The sequence below is a fragment of the Struthio camelus genome, chromosome Z, assembly GCF_040807025.1.
Source record: "Struthio camelus isolate bStrCam1 chromosome Z, bStrCam1.hap1, whole genome shotgun sequence".
Lineage (NCBI taxonomy): Eukaryota > Metazoa > Chordata > Aves > Struthioniformes > Struthionidae > Struthio > Struthio camelus.
This window is the reverse complement of record NC_090982.1, coordinates 36369550-36389264: the sequence shown is the minus strand read 5'-3', so window position 1 is coordinate 36389264 and position 19715 is coordinate 36369550. Positions and strand designations below refer to the sequence as shown.

The 19715-nt window shown below is 40.6% G+C and overlaps 1 protein-coding gene across 1 annotated transcript in view; it reads left to right on the top strand.

Annotated features, from left to right (window-relative positions):
- The window catches only part of LOC138064478 (tubulin polymerization-promoting protein family member 2-like), a 109162-nt gene that overhangs the window by 31916 nt on the left and 57531 nt on the right, over positions 1-19715 (top strand). Inside the window, exons 2-4 of the mRNA XM_068927304.1 lie at positions 2353-2422; positions 3014-3179; positions 5359-5453. The gene's annotated coding sequence lies outside the window, so the exon portion shown is untranslated. The remainder of the gene's footprint in view (positions 1-2352; positions 2423-3013; positions 3180-5358; positions 5454-19715) is intronic.

Sequence of the window (19715 nt, the reverse complement as noted above, 5' to 3'; positions counted from 1 at the left end):
GTAGAGAGTCTTGTGAGGGTAAATCTGAGTAAATCACAGCCTAAAGTATTCAATATGCAAAAATTTTTTAAGTTCCATCTCCCATTGATCACTCCCCCTGCAATTCTCTGCATTTACTAGTCTGTCACAAACTGGGAACTAAGAGCTCAATTCAATTTCCTTTAAAGAAAACAAGGTTTTTTTTTCCTCATTTACATAACGTAGTGTGGATCAGGCCTTAAATCTGTAATCGTATTCCTGTAATGCATTCCGAATACATGTGTAATTCCCAGTGAGGTCACTGAGAATCTTGGCTATTCAGTTTTTTCCTTTCTTGGGCTAGTTGGCTAGTTACCAACTGCTAACTGAGAAAATTTAAGAAGCAGTTTCTCCCAATGAATAAATTATTTCATAATTCTCTACTAGAAGTTTTCTTGCACCTTACTGTGAAGAAATCCAGTCCTTACCAGAAGTTGATAGATTGACAAGCCTATATTTCTCCATAATTTTTTGGCTCTCTTTGGTCGTTGGTAAGTCTTTGAAAATTAAATGATTTAGTTTTCAGAAAAAGTATGGTCCAGCAGGTGTAAATATGAATTATGGACATCTTTTTGGGACTGTCGTTGTCATGAACTTTAATTTTAATTAAATCCACGATGACAAATTTGTTAGACATTTGTTAAACATTTCTTAAGTACTACTACTTCCACAGTTCCCTTGTTTTGTCGTCGTAGAAACTTACAGAAAAAATGACTTACAGAAGTCCTCTAGGACTATAAACTATAGAAGACTTTAGAAGACTGTAAGGCTTAAAGAACTATAGAAGACTTATAGACTTATATGTCAATTATAGAAAACAAACCATCTTCCTTCTCTTCTTCTTTCAAATGTGATTGACATTTTATAACGGTTCAAGATTTATAAGAGTGAACACTGATTGACTGTAATAACATACCTTCATTTCCTATGCCTAAAGATACATAGGTAGAATATAGGGTATATCTATGGGGCTGAGTTTTATCATGTTGTACAGTTAGGTGTTGCAGCTTTAATATATGTAAACTCTACTGAGAGCTGAGAAACTGTGGTGAAAGGCTTCAGCCAATGGGTAAGTCTCCAGATCCTGGGCAGTCTTGTACTGACACAGTGATTCATTGTTATCAGTATCCAACCTAGCTGGGCTCGAACCAGCTCAGATGTCTTTACATGCATTTGCAATTCGTAATTGCAGGAAAGCTATAATAGGCATTTAAAAAAAATCACTCTGTGCAAATTAGAGTTTCTTTCCCAGCTTAACTAAATCCAAGGTTAAAAAAAGAGAGTCTGCATTGTGCCCTAGAGGTCAACAGCTTTTTGGTTATTTTAACTCACAAAAACAATAGCAATAGCATTTACCAGTCGGCCATTCTCAACTGAAATGTAAATAGTTTATGCTGGTGAATTAAAAACTGATAAATAGGTGTATCGAACACTTACAGGAGAGTTATGACCCTGCTGTACTGTTTATGAAATAAGCAGTACTTGTAGAAATATATCATTATGACTTTCAGTCTTGCTGTGGAGAATTCAAGAGCCAGGGCGGGTTTTTTATGCCTGCCATCTATTCTTGTGAGAATTATTTCATTGCTAGAAGCAGATGGTGATTTTTAAACCCACTGCTATTTTGGTGTAGTTTTAAAAAAAAAAAAAGCCCTAAAAATAGACCCAAGTTACCATATCCAGCAAAAATATGTTGTCAGCTCTTTACTCTACTGGGCTGAAAACAAATCTGTCAGCAATTTCTTTGGGTTAAAGTATCGGAACGCTTTTTTTTTTTTTTTTAAAGAAAGCTTTTTAAGTGGTTTTGTAACAAAGTCCATTTAAAGCTTTAAGTATCAACAAATTACCATCTGTTGTTATAAAGACACTTTATCAAATTGATGAGACCTGCACTCCGGTTAATGTTGTGAAGCAACTGCGTGAATTAGACTTTAAAGTCTGAATGAGACTGAAATCAACATTTTCAGCTCTGCTGGAACAGACATTAAAAACCGCCCCATTTTGTGTAATTACGAAAACTAAAATGAGAGTGAGAGTTATTCATGTGGAAAAAAAAAACCACTTGTAATGCATCTTAGTCAAATAAGGTTCTTATGTTTGCTTTCATATAATTTCTTGGATTAAAAATGTGATTTGACATAGTTGCTGGATGAGAAAGGAAGAGGTCTTTTGGATTCCCTGTGCAGCTATAGGTGATTTGCATAACAGGAACAGACAATACAGTATTTTCAGGAGTGCTCCAGTGTTAGCTCATTTTTTTGATAAGTGTTGTCTGAGCGTAAGAACTAAACGTAAGATTTGGGTAAAAGAAAATGGTACTTGTTATCTCTATAGCACATGGACGTCACCTGGAATGACTGATGACAAAACCTGAGCCAAAACCAGATCTTTGGATTACTTTGAGGTAGGCGTTTCATTTTAATAAACACTGCAAAATATTTTATCTGGCAGCATTCATGTATCTGGGGTATGATTTCTTAGGGTCAAATCCGATGAAGTATTAAGAATCCTCATTCATCGTTGGAGATCGTCAAGCTTGATAATTCCCAAAATCAAGAGTTTATTTTTTAATTAGGTGGAATGAATACTCCCTTCCTATCTAGCAGTGCCTAGATAGATTTAGGTTTGCTCAGTCATGCCTGCTGGCAGCATCAGTCCCTCTCCATTGGCTATAGAGGGAACTTAGGCTTCTAAATTTGGTCTTTCAATTCATGCCTAAGTTATATGCTTAAAGCAAACAGTGTGGCACTCCGAAAGAGTTCAACATATGCTCCAAAGCAGACCTTACTTCAGAGCCTGTTAAGTTTCACGTGGAATGCTCAGTTTGAAAAACTATATATAAATATATTGCCAGTAATGCTGACAGCGTTTACACTGTGAGGTAGAACCAGTTGGGCTGGAAACCAAATTTGCTGAAGAGACTAGCTCTAGAGCATGCAAGCTGTCGTGCATAGGAAAGATGGGAAAAGAAACTTGGATTTATCCTCTGTTGTAGAGCACTGAAGGATACGCTTACCTGCAGTGTGTTTAAGACCTTGAACTCTGTGCCTGGCCTTGCAGCTTTAGCTATCCGATCCACCTCACAATGACCAGCACTGAGGGAATGACATGGCACGCGATCCTTCCTGCAGGAGCCTCGATGGTGCTTGTGACAAGGTCAGGTAGGTAGTACAAGCATAGTATGGAAAAAGTGTGCCGGAGTCATGGTAGTGCTGTAGATCTTGGCCCTTTTCAAGGAGTGGTCATATCACGTAGGGTATGTGTACTGCTACTTTGCTCTCAGTTAACTGTACCATCTTTGAGATGCGTAGCTGTGTGCTGATCACTGCAAACCACATCTGTATGCTTGTGCAGCAGAAATACAGTGTGACCTGTCCCAGGTCTGGCCCTAAACAGTGCCCCAGTACTAGAGGAGACACACCCAGTAACTTGGAGCAAGGATGAACACTGGGATGAGAAAGAATTCCCTTCATTTTCGTAATAATTAACAAAAGCAGAAAACACGTAGATAATCTAATTTCTGAAATGATTTAAAGTTTTTAGAATGATGAACGAATAAAATTTTGTTTCAAGAAGACACTTCTACTCTACCTGTTAGCCTTACATGAGGTTCACTTTTTTTTTGACCATTATTCCAGTATTATCTTCTAAGTAAGACCTGATCCTGCCCCTTCCTATCAAATCTTGTTTATTTGCCAAACATTGATCTTTCTGATGTTTTTTCCTATAATAGCAGACTACCATCCTTCCTGCACCAACGTTTTGTGAACGTTAAGCGCTGCCATTACTGTACAATGTTACTCTCCCTCAATCCGGAGATGAAAGAATCTGTGGGAAGGTGGAAGGTGTGAAAAAGCGTGACTGCTGCTGGTAGGATGCAGCTTATCGTGGTGCTTGGGCTGAGGCACTCAGCTGACGGCTAACTGCTGTAGGCACAGCCACATGGTCCGCAGTGATTTTGAGATATAATTTGGGGTTATGCAAAGTCAGCCACTGTCTCAGCTGGAATTAAGCAATAAGGGAAGATGAAGCAAGAAACTCGTTTTCATGCTAACACTATTTCATTTGCATCCCCTTAACCCAGTGATGACCTTGAGGAAGAAAAAGGAAAGAAGTGGGTAAATAAATAAATTCTTCTGTCCTGGCAGTAGGACTTGCTTTGCAAACATGACTGTTTGGCAGGTTTCTACATTTTCCTCAGCAAAACTGAATCAAAAGCTGAGGAAAGGAATCAAATCAAAGTTGAGGATACTGAGTTGCACTGATCCAAAGACACACGCTCTTGCTGAAGTCAACAGGCTTTACTTGTTTTAGCACAAGAAAGGGCAGGAGAATTCAGATCTACTTCCCTTTAGAGTTACCACATTTTTTTGTTTTATTTGTTTGTTTTTGCAGTTTTAAAAGGGATCCTCATTTGGTTAGAAAGGGAAAAGAGGAGAAATTAGATAAACTACACAGACCTTACTGTACCTAATACTTTATTATAAAAGGATGTAGGCAGATAATAGGAAGTCATGGTATATATTTGTATGTTTATGCACAAATGTATATGCATGCACGCACACATGTAAGGGCTTTTTAACAGCTCCACGTCTCCAGCATGTATCGATATCTCCAGGTGCATGTAAGCCATCCGAACCCTGGAGCCTTAATTGCATAACACAACCATATTACAAAATGTTACCACACCAAGATCGTTTGCATTATTTCATAACAAAAAGAAATACTATTATGGAACATTTTTACCCTTAAGGGAAAATTACTAATTATTTAAAATGTTGTCTGTGTATGTGTTTGTATATGGTGTACGGGGGTATGCGAGTTTCATTATGGAAAAATGTAGGGGTGGATTAAAGCAAGATCCATGGGATACAGCCCCAAGGTTGGAGGAATTTCAACAGACAAGAACGTCAAAGGCTAAGCGCAGCACGGCATTTTTGGCACAGCTGATGATAATGAGCTTATTGGAGTGAGATAGACCACCCCAATAAGCTCCCTTCTTACCCTGAGGGGAAGACAGCTCTTGTGAAGGGGAAAGAGCTGTGTGAAACTCTTTGGGGCCTGATCAGAGGACAAGCCACATCCAAAAAAGGATTTGGGCATGAGTCAGATGTTTAGTGCCCGATGTGGAGTCCAGACACCTGTGTTAAACGCCTGTATTCTCTAGACAGCACGTGGTTACTAATTTCAGAGACAAATGAAGTCAGTTATCTATGTCTCCTCCGTTCAAATCCACGTTTACTGCTTGCTGAGGGAATAGTATAATTGCTAGGCTACTGGCTAGGCCCTTCTGTTGGAGATTTTTTACTGTGTAAAGTATTGTTTTGTTTTGTTTTTCAGGATTGGTAAGGGAAAGACCTGGGTTCTTGTACCTACTCATGAGACTCTTTCTGCATTTCATCCAGTGAGCGAAGTGGAGGTTTTCCCACCCTCAGGTGAGTACCCCAGTTTCTCAGCCATAAAGTTTCACTCCGTATTTTATGTGCTGCATTCGTGCGTGTTTGAAGTTGGCATCAGTAACTTGCTGAACAGTGATGCAATTCCAGCAGTTTTCGAGAGCGTCGCCCTTCTGGATTAAAGCATCTAGGATGCTCTCCTGTGAAATGGAGAGTTGCATCTCTTCAGGAAAAGCAAACTGTGATTTCTGATTATCCCGCATACTGGGTAAGATAAGATCTGGTCTAAAGCAAAGTGCCATATTGCCTCCAGCAGGGTGAAGAAAGAAAGTGATGGCTATGACTTTTTGTATCAAGCCTGATTCATTGAATGGAGTTGCTGTCATTGGAATACATGTATTAGACTAAGCCCCCTCAAGGGGAGACATAGGAGAAATACCAGCTTTCTGGATTTAAGATTGAGCCTAGGCCTGAATGAAATATCTGACCAGCTTAACTAAGGTAGTCGTCTTACGTTGTGCTGGAGTGCCTTCACAGGTAGGTGGGGGCCGAGTGGTGGTTTGCTCTGAGAGTGTAGGCACATAGTTCTTTTTTTTCTTTTTTTGTCTCTAATCCTAGGGGTCAGAATTAGTTAGAGTTTGAAACCTGCAAAATAATGGGTTTGATCCATGTTTAGTCCTAATTCTTTTACAGAATAGAGCGTATTTCTCCGTATTCTAAGGGGTAAGGAAACTGGGTTTGTGAGATACAAAAGGCTGTATGCAAAAAGTGTGGAACTCCCATCGGATGAAGAAGAGCATATTTGGTGTGTCAGCAGAAGACTTGGCACATCGTAGCAGTGATATTCAGTACTTTTTAATTAAAGCAAGCATCTGAATCTGAAATGTAATTTTTGAAAGGGCATTGTAGAGTATCTTATTTTCCCATCTTTCCAGAATTCTTGATCAATACAGTGAAACTCAAAAAAAAAAAAAAAAAAAAGAGAAATTTTACTACCGCTGGTAGTAAATGATCTTACTGGGCAAAGCAGACTCTGGCCTAAAATCCCACCTGCTCTACTGAAGTGGAGAGATCCGGGAGTTTAGGCGAATGGAAACTTTAGCATTAGTCAGGGAAATCCCCCTTGCAGGACAGGGAGTCCCTCCTCCGGCAGGTATAACTAGAGAACTCGGGAGTGCTGTCTTTCTCTACCAGTTGAACTTTGCCTGTTGAGAAAGGAGTCTTTGAAGCTGTCAGATGCATAGACGTGCAAGGAGTGAATGTGGCCTAAAGCTCAGCAAATGATGCCAGCAGTCAGGGCAAACACTATACATTTCTGAGCTTGCTGTTGCATTGCACGTGCAAGGAAGACTGATACTTCACCTAAGAAGGACGACAGGATTCTTAATTCTTGTATGTCGTCTTGAGGCTTTCTGATAAGAGGAAAGCTAGTAAATGCTGCTTTTGCTGGGCAGTGCTATGAAGTGTCCGTGCCTGCGCTCATTCACCTGTTTCCACGTAATATGGGTTTCTTGTGAAATACATCTGAGGATATGTTATCCCAGAAGTGCACAAATGAAATTTATCCAAGATTTTGACAAACATATGCTAGGCAGCAGCTAATACCCTCCAAAAACATCCCCTTTCTCAGATCTCTCTTCTGCAACCCTTGCTTTCTTGTGAATCCCCACCCTCCCTTTTCTTCCTGCACCTCATTATCTACCACAGCTGCTTTCTATAAGGCTTAACAAGTGAGCAGCTACCACAAGGAGAAGGTATGGCTCACCGCTCAGAAGACAGAGGCCTCCAGCTGTCTGACCGTCAAGGACATATTTTCATTTAGCAATGGTGAATCAAAACAATAATGTGGTATATCACATCTGACCTGCATTTTTTGCAGGCCACTTTCCTCTTTTTTTCTGTCTTTCTCTCTCCCTCCCCTCCCTTAAATGCAAGCATACCTCTGCAGGTAGGAAACTTCAGGGTTGGTCAGGTTAATCATAGCTATGGATAGAGAAGTCTTGATAAATAGCCTGCTTGCAATTCCAGCTGACAATCAGCTGGATTTCATATGTGATTGACTGAAGGGAGTTAGAAATGAAGCAGCTGAGAGGTCTTGCTTTATGATGTGCCAGCACAAATATCATCTCCCTCCCGCTCACACTTTCATTGCCGTTCCTTTGAGCAGGCTTCTCCTGCAGGATCCTTTGAACTGACTTGTAGGGCAGCGCTTGGCAGGTATTTCAATAGTCAAGTAGACTATAACTTTTGCTACCAACTATTTGTATTATCACAGTTTTCCTCCTTGAAAATGAGAATAAAAGAGGTGTGTACACTAAAAATTGTCACATAATTGCATATGCCAGCTATCTGCACAGGCAGTGCAAATATGCCTAATAAGTATGTAAAGTAGAAAATTGCACAGACTGCCGCTGTTGTCTTGTTCTCCAAGTCATTTTATATTTGAATTATAATGAACTCACAGCTTAAGTTGAATCCAAAGATTACAAAATGGGTCGAGTTGTTCGTGTGCCAGTTTACAGCTGTATGCTACTAGATTTTTATTACTGGTTTAGGCTAGCTCAGCAAAAACTGGACCCATCTGCGTTCATGTTGTATGCTAAAATTAACAAATGCTCATTCTTGGAGTCCAAGCAAAGCAAACACTGCTTCATGGAAAAGTTTTATTAAATTACAGATCTGTTCTCTGTTGTTGTCAGTGCTCCAGTCAACTGTTTTATGTAGCTTTGCCTTTGCTATCAGTCGTAACGGTGCTGTGTTCTCCCAGCAAGGCTGACAGTAGGTGGGGAAAGGGAGAGGCATCCCTGTGTCTAGGGAGAAGGATTCCTGCGACTGAGATTAGAGCTTGATTCTTTCTTTAAGAAACATGCAACCTTCCCTCCCACAAACAAACAAAAAACAGAAAACAAGCCTGGGTCACATAGCTTTCCTTGAGCTGTTGCTAGCAATATGCTGAAGAAGAATATTCTGTGTAGAACCCCTGAGCCTCATTTATGCTTTTCCTCCTTATTAGATGATGAGTCTCTGTTTAAATAGCAAATGTGTGGGACACACTGCTTGGTAGTTACAGCAGATATAGATGGCTTTAATGTCTGGAATGGCGTAAGTAAGATAAAAAATGTAACGTACCTTAAATTTAGAACTCATTTCTTCAAAGTAAAGTTAGAAAAGCTGGCACAGGTACTCTTCAGGTGTGTGACAACTGTGTATATAGCTGAAGTGATGATTCCAGGAAGGAAAGATGTGTGATTCTGTAAAATACATCAAACACTACAGATATTTATATATTAAACATAAACACTAATATATGCATTAATACATGCAATAGTTAATGTATTAGTACATACACAAGTATGCTCATTTGTAATACGTAAAGGATGTTTTAAACATATCTTTATCTAAAGAAAGCAACCTCCCTATCTGGCATTTCAACCATCTCCTCAGTAACAGGAAGTGAATTTGGATGTTACGTGCGACTCATCTAGTGTAGTCACTGAACCTGGTATCTTCCATCAGAACCAAGCCTGGCAGCAGTAGTTCCTGCTTTTCTGAGCAGCTCTGCCAGGGTGCCACAGCCCTGCCTCTGGGGTTGAAAGAATGCTTTAATTCTCATCATTATCCTTTTTGGGCTTGTCTACTGGAAAAGTGTGCCCAACAGTGATGTTTTTCAACCTGGCACCGATTTACCTCATGTGACTGGATTAGCACACCGCTTTGTTTCCTATGGTCCTCACACAGGGTCTTGGTCAGAAAGCTTGTGGCTGTGAGAAAGTTACCTAGTCACGACTATCTGACTTCATTCAGTTACTGACTGATGTTTCACAGGACCAAGGTGTCAGTCTTCTGACTTTGACCAACCAACCAACCAACATCTAGGGCTTGTGAACGTAATGTCTCTCATAAATTGCAGCCTCATCTCAAAAACAATGCCTCATCCGACATTTGGACTGTTATTTTCGGAGAACATACACTTGTATCCAGAGGTACACTGAAATGTTGAACACAAAAGCTCAGGGTCATTCTCAGTTTCCTTTTTCAGGCATCTTTGCTTCTTTATACTCAGGTACTCTCACAATGGATAAAGCACTAGTGTTCTTCTTTCCCTTCTTGCTAGGAAAGAGGGATCAGAAAAATGTTCTCAGATTTTTGCCCATCCCTTAAAATAGAAGCTGGGTGTGGTTGTGGTACTGTCTAAAAATAAAGCGTATGCTTTCTGAAAATAAATTCTATACTTTCTAGAAATAAAGGATCAGTCCAAGCATTATGTAGTAGTAACATCTGATCATCCCTGTCTCCCATGGGGCTTTGAGCTCCTTATCATTTGCCAGGATCATGTCTTTAAACCAAAGTAAATATTTTTGGCAGCTTTCAGTAGGATGAACTCTTCTAAAATATTGAATTTATTTGACAGGGCATTTTGTTTTTATCCTCAGTTGTGGCGTTTGAAGAACAGAACGCAGGAAGTTTTGGGGCTCTGTTGAATGGCAGTAGTCCAATGGAAATCCAAGTGCACTGAAATAGTATTATTTGTTCAAAGACAATATATTGGCTAATATTAATCATTCAGAAACATTCCTGCTGCACAAAGCTTACAAGGAGAAGTTCCTATTACGCAAAGACTTGTACATGATTTAATTGTATGTGACTGTACCGTCCATGGACAACAAGTTAACTACCTGTGTGAAACTGTAGGACTGGGATTTTTTTTTTTATCTTCTGCTTCCTTTTGTTATATTTGTAAAGCATCTGCAGGTCTTGGAGTTAATTTATATGACTTCTGCAGGGGTAGATTTGACAGAGTTAAGATTAAAGGGTAGGCCTTTGATTTGTGTCATGTGGTTTCTGTCAGCTCCTTGTGTGTCTTTCTCAACAGTAGTGTTTTTCTTACTAGTCAAACTGATTTTATGTGTTAGATTATGCAATGCAATTTCATAAAGGCACAGGTATTTTCTTGCTTTAGCTGACTAGGTTATATCATTGCTGGACCTGGTCTACGTGGCAGAGTGCAGGATGAATGCCCCATGCTAAGCTCCACGCTGCGGTGGCTAGATAACTTTTCGTACCTGCAGCAACTTGTTTCTGAAACGTGTTAAAGCAGTCAGCAGTATGAACTGTGCTTCACCTGTTTTCTTGGAATGGAACATTTTAGGTTGCTTTTGTTATTGAAATTTCTGTTTTATCAGCAGTTTACTGATCTTTAGCAAAGACATTATCTCGGTGTTGCTGCTGCCTAGCATACTTTCCCCCAGCTCAGCTCTGTCTCCTTGCACTGACTGACCTTAAGCGTCCCAACGTTGAGGGGAAACCAATGCGGCCGCTCTCTGGGTGCGATTTTTGGAGTTCTTTTCTGAAACCAAACCTGGAGATGTTTTCAGTTTTGCAGGACTTCCCCCCCCCCCCCTTTCCCCCCCAAAACCAGAAGGACTTTAGGAAAGCAAGAGGCAAACGGAGACCACTATTGCTTGGGAGGCTTGGAGTCCATGAACGTGGCTCCTCTTAGTGACGGTAGTGCTAACTGAGATTAAGGTGTGAAGGCAGCGGGACTGCTGGTTCTGCCTGGGACGGTCTGTCAGAGCAGAACTGGTTCCCGGATGCTATCAGTGTCTGTGGCTGAAGCAGGAATGCAGTCGTGTTGTCGGGTTACTAGTGTGCTTGAAACCTGTATTTCGAAGTTGGCGTCCTGGCTGCAGTTTAAAATTGAAGTCTTGTTAGCCATGCGCTCTCTGAAAATCAGTGTTGCTTTGACTCCTCTTGTGACACAGAGCAAGAATTTGCTTTTTATCATCTGTAACTCAAGTTCTGTAGCTCAAAAATCAATATTTTTATTCGAATGGAAAATGTTGATTTACCACAACATAGAAAATGGTGCTTTGCTAAAGATATCTTTTAGAACCATTGAGCTGTGGCTTGTGGCCTTAGAGTCTAGGCTTTTATTTCCTCTAAATATACTCTATTCTGCTTTCTGTGTGTCTGTCATGTTGAATAAGTAACAGGCAGCGGGCATAGGACCAGGACTCATGTCCATGTGTTATATAAAACAAAACAGGCAGCTCTTTGAATTATGAGACTAGAATTCCATCAAGGGCTTCTTCTGATGTCAAAAAACTGAAAAGCAAATGTCATGCCTAGACACCAGAAGCCTGAGATAGAATTGCAGCCAGTAGCTCAAAATATGCCCAGGGTTTTTTTTTTTTAATATAGTACTTAGGTTTTTAGTATAACGGTCGGTGCCATCTCTTTAAAAAAAGACTCTGCTTACAGATTTCTTGTTCCCCAGCTGAAGGTCCCTTCTGAACCCTCCTCTAGCCTCCCACTTTCCATCCCTCTTCTTTGCTGTCCTTTCCCGTATAGCTTTCTGCTCTGTCCCAAACATTGCCAGAGTCCTCCTCGCTGCTCTGGGCTTGCTGCTGTGGCTCTTTGCTCAGCGTCAGAAGACAGAGTTGGCGATGCTCAGCTCTGATCTGCCTGCCTTGCTGATGCTGAATAATATGAGCAGTTGAGAATATGAGCAATCCCTTGGATTTGGCACCCAATCCATCAGAAGATCCAGTTTCTAATCAATAAGATGCTGCTTGTGCGTTATATACTCATGTGCCGCGCATGAGAGAGACCAGGATCCTGTGAGAGAGTAGGTTAGCTGACTCATATAATTTTCTGGCCTGGTATTATCTCATCAGGAGTGGATTTGAATAATTCACCAAAGTAATGCTACTGCAGCAGTTAAAAGAAGGGTTATTTGGAAACGTTCTCTTAAATTATTGTGGATCACACTTCTGAGAATATATTAGAAGGTTCAGTTTGTATTACACACTCCTTACTTAAGGGATTAATTTATCTAAATTTTGCGGCCTGTCTACTCAAAGGCATAGTTTGGCAGCTCTCAAGACTGGTGTGCCAAACTGTCTGTGTCTTCCAAATTCAAGGTTGAACTGGCATTGCTGATCAGCTGGTTGGGAGTACCTTGCAAGGTGCTGAGCAAGGGTCCTTGGCTCCCAGGCAGTGACGTACGGCAGACCAAGCCTGCTCGTCTTCCCTTTCTAGCATGCGTGTTGTCGACTGCTGACACTGGCGGATAAGGGCCTCCCCCTGCCCTTTAGTAAGAAAGACACATTTCGTGTTTATATAAAGAAACCAAATTCCTATGATGTCATCTGCCAGTAATTAGATGTCATGAATTTAATAGTTTAGAGGAAATTCTAAAGTGTTTTTTTTTTTTTTAAGATTCAATTCTTTTTAGGTTGTATTATTACAGTTACCTGCTGAATAACAGTGCAGACAGTTACTTGCTTTCTGGCTTGTCCGTGTAATGTACCTAGAGGTTATGTATGTGTTACGTACTTCGGTGAATACGGCTGAATTCCCTACAAAATGTAGCTGCTGATCTCTCTTTTTTCAGGGTTATTCTGTTTGAAGTGAGTTCCAGTTCTCTGATGCTTACCGTTTTGATAGATTCTTAAATACTATGATAAATGTTAGGGTCTATTAAGTTTCAGCTTTCTATTTTTACCTATTGGTAAACACTACAGCAGATGTGGGTGTGAAGGACCTTGAGAAGCTGAGGGAGTTCTGCTTTTATTCAATATTTTTAACTTTCATAACCGAGAATTTCAACTCATTTTTTAAGGTTGTATGTGTGCTTTTTTTTTTTTTTTTTAAGAGCTGAGAAAAACAGGCTTACGCAAGTTAGTTTGCATAAGTGCAGTGAGTCATTCACATCTCTTTTTTTGTGTGTCTGTGTGTGTTATATCACTTTATATAACCTTTCTTTGCAAAAGCACTACTGTGAGTGCTAAGAATATATTTTCCTTGTAAAATAAAACAGAAGGGTGCCCATTAGGCAGAGAGCTGCTTCTCTGTGATGTCTCCTCATAGGGATCCTTCTCCAGAGAGGCTATTTGGTCATTTTGCTCGAGGCTCTGGTTCTCCTGGCCTTCAGTGGCAAAATTTGTGCTGATGTATAACTGTGTGTGGGGAAGGACAGGTAGCTCTAACCTTTCCCCTCAGCAGGGAAAGCTGTGGGGAACTCCAAACACCACTGGCAGCACTCTGCAAGAGTTTTGCACTCCAGCTTTGCTCCCTGCCCCTTACATATGGCCTGGGGCTGTAGGCGTTTCAAATGTGTATAGTCCTTTCAGCGTTTTGTAGTGTCTGCATTAGTGCATTGCTTTTGCCATCTAGGGAAGTGGAACTGTCCTGAGCGTCAACTCCAAGTCGTGCTCTAGGCATTAGTAGAAGAAATTTGGGGCTCAAATTCTTTGCGTAGGTATCGGGCATGGGTGGTGAGCGTCCTCCGCTGGGCAGGCAGATGAAATCCCCTGGAAGGCCTGTCTTTTCTTGCGCTATGTCATAAATCTATGTGATCAAATGTACCCTGCATGTTCAGCTGTTTGGATTTTATTGCTTTGAATGCAGTTACAGGTATTAAATGTCAGTACAGTTTAGGTCCTAGAATTGCTGGTTTATGTTGTGTTTATATGTTTCAGACCTGTCTTCCTTGACACTTGATGGGTGCTGCTAACTAGCGGTGGCAGGGAACTCAGTGTTGGTTTTGCCAGGATGAGGGAGTGCGGTTCGGGGTAGAGATGTGTGCACCAGGTGGTCTTGCTTCCCTGCTGGCTGTGAAGAGTCTTGTTGCTTCACTTCTCTTCAGCTCTCTGCTGTTTCATCACATTTTCTGATGTGAAGTACATCCTGGGTGGCTGTTCTACAAAACCCTCCCAGCACAGAAAGTTCCCTACAACAGTTTTGTACTGATTACTTCAGTGCACTTCAGAAGTCCATCCAGTCTGCTCTACAGCCCCACTTTTTTATAAATTCAATGCAGGGCATCTTGCGAACCCAATTTTTGTTTCCATTCAAGTACATCATAATTACCATTTGATTTCAGTGGCATCCTGTGTTTTATGCGAGTAGCCTGCCTTGTCCTTTATGCGAGTAGCCTGCCTTGTCCATCCTCTCTCTTGTTCATTTCTAGTGATTCTTGTGCCAACATTTTGACAACCGAGATAACTGCTGAAATGGAGATACGGTGTTTTCTGTCCGATGCAGAGCAGATGTATGCCATCTCATGATAAGGCAGTGTTCATCCAATGCCTAATTAGCTGATTAATAGTATCTGGGGTCTGCAGAAGTACCATGAAATATTCAGGTAGTGTTTTTAATTGTCCGTGGTAGTATACTCGAATGGATGTTAGACATGAGAATGAGACTTCCACTCATCAGTAAGAAATCTGATTTACATGGGGAACTTTAGTACCTCTCTAGCTTCAAAAATAGGAGTAATTTTCATGCATATATATGCACTTGCATGTATAAAATTAGGCATGCACTTCGGTTCCTTGCTGGACTTCAGAAGAGCAGCTCTACTGCTCTGGGCAGTAAATGGAATTAATATAGCTAGAGACAAAAGTTCTGTGTAGGAGTCACATTGTTTATAACCATTTCCTCCAGCAACTGTTGACAATAAGCCACTGCCTTCACTCAGTAGATGATAATTAGCGTGGCACCTGGAGATAAGAAAGATCACTGAACTTGTGTGTGGATAAGAAAAGTTTCCTACGTACACATGCAAAAAACTACAGTTGAGAGTAATTCTTCATATTTAATCACATGAAAGAGGTGGCTTCCCTTTGCATGCAGTTGTGGACGATATCTGCATGGGCATAGTATTTTCATGGCTGTCTGACTGCATCAGGTGCACCCTTGCATGAGTGAAGAGTAACTAAGTTGCCTATGCCTTTGTATAAATCACAATCTCAAAGGTGGCGTGTGAGAAGAAAGAGCTTCCAAAAACACACATAGAAAACTTGGTAAAATTAACTTTTATTCTCATCTCAAATACGATGACTGATCCTTGAGACAGCCCTTGAAGTCCTCCATCTCTAATCAGTCCTGTGTCCCTAACGGGCACAATCTTTATGCCCGTTTTCATGCTCGTGCTGCAGAAGTTTATTACATATACTGTCCATAGAAGTCAGTAGTACAAGCCAGTCCTCTCAATGTACCGCACTGTAAGTATATCACGAGGGGAAAAAAGGCTCATTAGAAAGTAAAAGTCCAGTTGTAGGGTAGCTTTAGAGAACCATCCTTTCCTTACTGCATGCACTCTAGACACAGCGATAAGATTCTAGAGAAACAGGATGTACTGACCACATAAGAAATCTTATGTTTTATTCAGGGAAACATGACCTCTGTTCTTAAACGCGATTGAAGCTTGAGTTGAAACAAAAGTTTCTCTTCCTGCCCTTCTCATTTTACAGATTTTTTTCCCCCAAATTATTTAGTGCAGAATCAAAGATTTTATTACTTAAAGAAAGTAATGAGTAATTAACAGTCAAGGTGTTAAAGGAAAGAACAAAAGCTTTCCAAGGCTCAGATTAATCTCTGTATTTCTCTTGCATCCTCGTCTGACTGCTCAAGCGCTACTCTCTAGAACTAAATTTTTAGCAATTGAGTTTCAGAAAGTTCACAGCACAAAACAAGTTAACTTTCCATAACCATGATAAAGTAGGAATAATTACACTTTAAGTGACCCTTATGACACATTTCCAGCTGCCTGGAATAGAAATCTGGGTCACTACTCCACTGAGCAATAATGTAAAGCATCAGAACACTGCTGTATTCCAGATAAAATAAATTGCCCTATTTCTACTGAAGTCAAAGGAGGGGTGCTGCTCGTGGAGCTTGAAAATCTGGCCGTGAGTTTTTTCTGAGCTTGTCTGAACTCTGTAAGTGGTATATTTTCTACCCGTAAACTAGAAAGCTTGTTGAACTTTTACATTTTAATATATTCTTTACTTACTGTCTTTCCTTTGCCTCCTGTTCGTTTTAATGGGATTTTTTAAAGATTACCTTCTATATGGGAGGAAAACTAACTCGATCCATTTTGGATCTTGGTGGGCTGAAATTTATATTAAATACAAAAAATATGTCTGTTATCTTAACCAAGTAGCTTCAGCAAGTCACTGCTGCTGTTACTAAAAGTATGTGGCCAACATGTTAGCCCAGCGGCAGACTAGATTGAAAGGGTCTCAGCCCATCTGTAGAGTTTACTTATCAAGCTCCTGCTGAAAAATTAGAGAGCACAGTAGAACATTTTCTATAGGAGGGAATCAAGGAGAACATTGTTTTACCCTAAGCATGCTCCTTGTGTGGTACTAAATTAGCCTGGGATGTAGAAGCCATCTCATGCCAAACTCCCGCTACGTTACCAACTTATCAGGTGGCAAATATTCAGTGTTACTAGCTGTGGTCTACTTCACAGGAATAGGAAGAATGCATGCGAAAAATCCTTTTTACAATTACATGGGGGGGCAAAAAAAGAAAGATCCAGCAACCTATCATTGGAAACTTCTTGAACCATTTTTTTATTTGTGAACCAAATATTGCAGTAATTAAGCTGCAAAATTAAGGGAATGTGCTTCGCTTTTAGTGGAAATTAACATTGGTTTTCTCCAGGCATTCAATCACTTAACTCAGTTGTCTTTTTATATTATTCAAATGTGATACACATTAGTCAAACATAAGTGGTTGAAGAATCATGTTGCAGAATGCCTCTTGAGAGAGAAGTATGTTATAAACAGTTCTACTAATGGAATATTTATGTTAATGTAAATTAACTCCGTAAGGGTGGCAAATCCTTTGAAAGGTGAATGTGAAGTTCCTGCTGCACAGCAGATGCCTCTACTCTTTCATTACTTGGTGTGGCACCAAGAGTGGTGTGCCGACTTCTGCCGTAGCCAAGAAGGACTTTGCCAATGCAGTTTGGTGACCCAAGGCCCATCACACGCCGAAAACAGAACACGGATATGTGCGATGCTGAGGACGGATAGGGCATTTTGCAGGAATAATTATTACAACTGTGGTATGAAAATGAGTGCAAAAAGGACCCAACTGGTAGGAGAATAGAGCAACAGGAGAGAGCTATAGTCAGCAGATAGTAGATTTAATTAGCTTGGTAGAGCTAGTGATCATTTTGGATTAGGTGATCAATTGCCAAAAATATTAGGGATACGGTCCTTAAAAGGGGCAGGAAAAAGTACACTGTCATCTGTATTTCCTCTAATGCAAGCTAAGGCAATTTGCTTAGTGACACGAGATCTGACAGATGCTGGAAGGAGGCAGGGGACTGGTAGCAGAGCTTGCCTGGGGAGTGTTTTCTTTAGTTGTAGCTGAATTCAAGACCCAAGCCAGAACAAAGCCTGCCGTTGTTACTCGTGCAGCTGAGTACTGTGAATGTTGAACGTCATGAATACACCTACTCCGCTGATTTTTGTGCCCATCCTAAGCTCCACAAAACAGAAATACGCAGTCCAAAACGTGAGTCTCATTATGGCAGAAGTCTAACAAAGCTGGTCCGCCCTGGAGGAGAGGGCAGGGTTAGCAGAAAGCCTTGCCAGCAGCATGTTTCCAGGTCTAGTGCAGGTTTCCCCATCGCGAGCAGCTGCTTTGTAATCTTCTGCAGATAACCTTGCTGTAAACTCTGAACTTTTATACAGATATATACATATATGTTTATATAAACAGATGAATAAGAGCAAGAACTTTGTCATGGGCATGACAGCTTCAGGGGTGGCAAAAGGGAAGAGGTGGTTGCACCATCCTTTGGAAGATGGTACAGCAGCCAACAAAGTCAGGTCTGCGTGATGTCCCTGGCTCTTAGCGGGCTCTTTTTATGCATATAGGAAAGGAGAAGCTGTGGAGGTTAGGGACGGGCAAAATCCAATTAACTTGTGCCAAGGGTTCATAAGTAGGTGGGGATTTACCTAACTGCCTTTTGTGATGTCTCCTACCAAATGTAAGCGCAGTCTGCTTTAATAGCTTCGTACCTTTGGGGGTTTTGTTTGCTTGTTTGTTTTTGCAGCATGTAAATGTATCATCAGAATGATTTATATTGTAGAAAACCCTCTTTCAACTGCATTTTATTAATTTAGGAACGGCAACGATAAGATTTAACTCCTTGCAAAGAATTTGGTATGCCACATCTCCCAGGCGGGATCAGATTACCAAGGCCATTCAGCTCCTGGTTAGGCACTTCAGTGAAGTGGCTAGATTTTTGACAGCACTCAGCATCCAGTGGATCTGCTGCTCATTTTCAGGAATGGGAGCTGGTGAACCCTTTTGAAAATGTAACCTTTTGTACTTTTGCACTATTTATATAATCTTTCCCTGACTGTATTCTCCAGGAAGTTATGTGATATTTTTTCATTTCTATACTCAGAGATTATCTCCTTGTTTAATAAAACAAAACTAAGTAGTTCTGCAAGACTTCCATTGCATGCTTTCTGTGCAATGGGATTTTCATGTTTCTGTGATTTTTTTTTTCACATTTTGATATTTTCATGATATTTAAAAACCAAATGTTCATAAATATGTGCACTAGTGAAACCACAAATACCGTAATGAGGTACAGTAGTGATAACACCAAGTACAAATGTTAAATTTCAAATGTAAGTAGTTGTTTGGAGAGCCAATTAACATGAATGCCTGATGAATAGCAGTAATTCCACAAACATGCTGCACTGGGGATTTTTGCACATGTAAATCTGCTTGCCTTAACGTCTGGTTTCTTGGGTAACTATGACTAGGGTTTTTTTTGTTTGTTTGTTTGTTTCCGTGGATTATATCTTTCCAAGAGCTACGGATTACTTTCTTTTAATGGAAGTCAGTATGGTGGCTTGACACACCTTAAATACTCCTCTTTTCCAGAGTATTTTTCAATTGTAATTTTACCCTTTAAAAGATACTCCCACTTTTAGGTGTTGTGGGACTTATGTTCTAGTCCTTGGTGGATACATGTGAATACTTACTCTCAGTGACAATAGCTGGATTGGTATACTGGTGATGGCAGATGGGTCCAGACATCTCTAAATCATGGTCACCAGTGTCACGTGCAAGCTTTTTGCCTTTCTAGGAAGACCTTCCTTATCAAATCGTCTCTATTATTGTCTTTTGCCCACAACTTTATTTTCACCTTGACAGCCCCGCTCCCAGTCTCCACGGTGCCTTCAGTGCCTTTTGCCATCGACCCTGGGCATCTCTGCTGACTTCTCCCTACACGTTGATGCCATTTGTGAGCTTCTCGTTCCAGCGCTTCCAAAGGCCTGCTTTCTTTCGCGTGCCAAAAAGACTCTCATCTATGCATTAAATGTTCCCGGCAAGAAAAGCCAGCTTCCCTCATGAATTTTTTTTGTTCCACTCTGCTTCATCTGAGCAGCTGTCTGACTTTGATCACATTATCTTTGTCCTCCCTCTGTTTGTCAAGTTAACTTCTGCAGTTTGGATGTTTTCCTGGGCAAGCAG